The following is a 4,915-nucleotide window of genomic DNA, read 5'->3' on the forward strand; positions in this document are numbered from 1 at the left end:
CTCTGAGCAATAGGATTATGGGTGATTTTAATTCTCTTTAGTATATGTCTATATATTTTTTCCTATGGTGAACATTTATTATTTGTATATAAAGGAGGCATCTTGAGGCACCTGTGTTGCTTGTGACACCTATCTTAATTGCTTGCTCTCACTTCCCACTTTTCTTCCTGTCCATTTAAGATTTTTCTGGATTCTGAAGTCAAGACTGTTTTTTCCCTTGTGAAGACTCTCTTTGTCTTCAGACCAGACTCCAAACAGTCTCTGGGCCTTGCCACTTCTTTTCTAGTACAATGTGGGTTCTTCCTCTGGACATGGTGCTGTTGGCCACTCTGAATAGAGCAAATATGCTGGAATGTACAGAAAGGTGCTCTTTCCTCTGATGTATTATTTCACTTTGTAGAATTTTTTAGGATTTTTGAGAACTTGGAAAGGTCACAAGTGTCGAGTAAAAGTTTGGAATAATATAACAGACTTATGGAGTATATGAAAGGATAAGGCTTATTTAACCTTAAAATGAACTAGATAACAAACCATTCTCTATCTCCACTGAGGAAAGGCCAAAAGAAAATGGGCAGCAGTTGCAAAAAAAAAAAAGGATTCTGGTTAGATCAGCAACTTTTCAACTTTTGGCTATGGAACCTTTCCTTTTAATAAAACAAAACCTGGGAGTCCAATATATGAAACAGAAAAAAGGGGGAATGATGCCAACTGAAGTCTGAGAGGGGATCACTTACCCCAACAGCTCTTTCTCCCCTCAAGGGACTTGCCAAAGCAGTTTGAAAACCAGTATTTTAGACCAGGGGTCAACAAACTACAGCCAGTTGTTTGTTTTCGTGTGGACCATGAGCAAAGAATGTATTGTTTTTTTCCTCATTTTTAAATGGCTGTTAGTAAAAAGAATGATTTTACACGACTTGTGAAAATTACATGACATTCAAATTTCAGTGTCCATAAATAAAATTTTATTAGAACACAGCCACGCTCATCTGTTTAGGCATTGTCGGTGGCTGCTTTTGCTCTATAATGGCTGAGTTAATTAGTTGCTCTAGAGATCTTACGGTCTGTAAAGTCTAAAGTATTTACTGGTCCTTTGCAGAAAAAGTTTGCCGAAATCTGGTTTAGATGAAAGAAAAGGCTTTATGATATTATTTTTAACACTGGGATATGTGATCAACTCAGTTTATATGATTTCTCCTTTTAGAAGGCATTAAAGTTAGGCTAGGCTGTGGTTTAAAAGAGGTCCTGTCTGCATAGAAGAGAAATGACTGGTCTCGAACCTCCCAGGATCCCTGAAAGTCTGTCCCTTCCAGCCCTGGGAGCCTGTGGTTTCACCCTTGGGCTCCAGCCAGTCGCCTGCAGATGGCTAAAGGGAAAAGGCAATTACCTGGCAGTATGCCAAACATCCGTTCCCCCCTCCTCCCCCTTCTCAGTTTGGAGACTGAAATTCCTGGCAGTTAAGAAAAGGATTTCCTTCAGAAGAATACAATTGCAGTAATGCTCTGGCCAGCTAGTCACTAGATTTCTCAGGGTGGGAAACCATCTGTGATTCGGGAAGTGGAAAGAAAACCCAATCTTAAGAATTCATGGGAGATGGAGGAAAGCTCTAAGGAGACTATGAGAAAGAGAAAAGCACATCTAGAACAAGTAGAGGATGATAGGAAAATCTTAATATCAATCTGTGCTTTCTTTCAAATTATTACCAATCATTTAAGATAAAATCAGATCATACGACAACGCTTTGGTCTCTAATCTAGCAGTTCACAAACATTATGTTTCTCTGATATATTAAACTAGTGGAAGCTGGAGTTATAATTCTGTCACCATAACTTCTGTGATTCTGGTTCCTCGCTATAAAATGGGGATGAGACCTTTATACATGTTAGGGCTGGGGAAAATTGCCCCTTACCCCATCAGTTCTTCCGGTGGTCGAATAATTCAAAGAACATATAAAAGATTAACAGGAGAAAATAAAATTTTAATACATATGCACGGGGAATTCATGTAAGCATGAAAGTCCCAAAGACGGTGAGGCAAAATGAGGTATCTATGTCATTTTGGAGTACAGAGGAGGAGTAAAGAGGGCAATTCACAGGTAGATGAGAAAGAGCAAACATTTGGTAAACAAATTCTTGCAGGACCAATCAGAAACAATGAGACAGAGAGAAATCTAGGGAACAGATTTTTGCTTAATTCGTATATGCTAAGTTTCCCTTCCTGAAGCAAGTTTTTCTCTCTGAATCTCTTTAGGCAGGTAAGGGGGAGATAGTAAACTTCTTGACTTTGTTGGGCTTTCATTGTTTTCATCTTGAAATAATCTACATGACATGGTGGCACATTTGGGGAAGACTCACTCCTGACTCACACAGTACCTTCAAAAATATGAAGTGATTTCTCAGCCTGAAGTACAGTAACAAATAATTGGGAACTAAGGGAGGCTATGTGTGGGGAATTGATAAATCACAAATAACTTGTTTATATTTTACATTTGTTAGGGTATTCCTTTTCTTATGACCATTAATCATTTGTACACTTTTTTCTGGCATTACTTGTTATTTGTATTTTTGAAATCTTTTTATTAATTTAACCTCTTTACATTAAAGAAACCATCTCATTATATTTTGACTATTTTACACTATTTTTGCCATACAAGTTTTTATGTGGTCAACTTTACCAAACTTTTCCTTTGTTTTCTAAATTTCTGTATTTTGGAACTCCTCACCCCACAATTGTAAATTTTTCTCTTTTAGGATCTAAACAGTTTAATTCTGTTTATTAAAGAGAATTTATTCTATTGGCCTTGTTTAGTTTGGTTTTAGGGTTTTTCATTGCTACATTGATTCTGAAGGTCAAAAAACAAATGAAAAAGAAAAAATATTTATTACTGCATGACAAGAATTTTTGACTCAACAATGAATGAAACTTTTAAAAACTATGTTGGCCAACATTTTGTGGAGCAAATCAAATATTTTTGTACCCAAATATGGACCATAGCAAGGAGTTACAATCTCTGATCCACAAACTCAACAATCTTAATTTGCCTTCTCGAACCTGTAAAAATGTGGCTGTTGAAGACATCCTCTAAGATGGTTTAAGGTTACACTAGCTGCTGAAACAAATCAAAATACTAGGTTGAATCATATCTTTTTTTTAAATTTTTTTTTTATAGTGACATTGGTTAATGAAATCTAGTTTCAGCTGTGTACTTTTAAGGTGTATATATATACACACATATATGTATATATATATAATATACATATATATGTATATTATATATATGTATATATATGTATTTTACACTGTTCATCTGTTAGATTTTTGTTATATTATATTATATGTATATATATATGTATATATATATACATATATATAATTTTACACTGTTCATCTGTTAGATTTTTGTTACCACACATTTGACGCCTTTTACCCCAACTACCTACTCCCTCCCCCTATCTTATTTTTTTGAATCATTTTACTTTTAGTTTATTTCTTCCTCTGTAAACTTAAAATGGATGTTCCTCATCAGTTGGTAGCTATTCTCCAAGTCCATGTGTGGTGATTCAGGGCTACAGGTTTCTCTTACCTTACAGCTTCTCTAGCTTAATAACTGGCTCCCAAGGTTACTATGTTTGTCTGCATAGAGTCAAGCTGAGGTGGGGGAAGTCATGGAATAGGGTATTGGAGACTGCAGTGGAGGATCTTTGTGGACCAGGCCTCCAAATAAGTGCTGCACGTCACCACTACTGCCATTCCACTGGCTAGAACTCAGTCACATGGCCACATCTAACTACAAGGAAGGCTGAGGAATGTAGTCTAGCTGTGTCCAGAGGTTAAGAAATGGGTCTGGTAGACTAGCTGGTGGCTGACATACGTTTCCTAATCTCTATCATTGACTTCTTCCCCGGAATATTTAACTCTTGGGTTTTCCTGTTTTTAAGAACAGATTTCGAGTAATACATCTTTTCAGTTTATAAGGAATTCTTGAATGAATTATGAGTTCCAAGAGCCTTGAGATGAACATTTTCCCCATTTTATAGATGAAAATGGGACTCAGAGGGGGCACATATTGACTTGTCCAAGCACATGAAATTAGTGTTTTAAGTATAATTAGTATAGAAACTGGTTCATAACAGCAGCAAGTAAACTATAAAGTGCTTTTTGGCTTATGCAGCATTTTCATGTATATTCTCCGACCACCAGTGCAGGGATCTTCCCAGTCTGACAGTCAGCTTGTGGCCTCTCCATCATGCCCAGCTGGTTATTAGCATGTTGCCGGCCCAGCAGATTATAGGATATAAATAGATGCATTTGCTGTCTGACCAAGAACTCTTCCTGGCGTCAGGCACTTACCCCTCCTGGAACCAAGGCATTCTCTGCTTCTTGGCTCAGGCTAGGAAGGTAGTTTTGAGGCCTCAAGAATTCACATGATGGCTTCCCTACACGTCTATGACACAGCATGGTACTCCAAGGGATTAACAAATTGCCACAACTCAAAAGATGTTGGAGACAAGTCTTAGGGTAGAGATACGGAGTACAATGGGATGCAGCTATACTTATAACTCTATTACCTGCCAAGGGGTAGGTTTCTGCTGCTCGTGTTTCCAACTTTCTTGTGTATAACTTCTCCTCCCTAATGGAGGGAGGGGGAGGATTTCTCTTCCATAAACTGAAATTCCACTTTGCAGCTTTTCAAAATTTCCATATTTCTCATCTTCTGTTGAGATCTCTACTTGCTGCTTCCCTGCGTTTCCCCTTCCTCCAGCAAGACAGAACTTATATGAGAACAAAATTCTTCATCAGGAGGGTTTGAAGTTTTCTTTGTGAACTCCCTGAGGGTAGCAGCTGATGTGTCTTCTGCTTCTTTGAGTTCTGGCTAACAAGTGCCTGGCCCCTAGTGGTTGTCCCAAATGCTTGTTGA

The sequence above is a fragment of the Pteropus vampyrus genome, unplaced genomic scaffold (genome assembly GCF_000151845.1).
Source record: "Pteropus vampyrus isolate Shadow unplaced genomic scaffold, Pvam_2.0 Scaffold146, whole genome shotgun sequence".
NCBI lineage: Eukaryota > Metazoa > Chordata > Mammalia > Chiroptera > Pteropodidae > Pteropus > Pteropus vampyrus.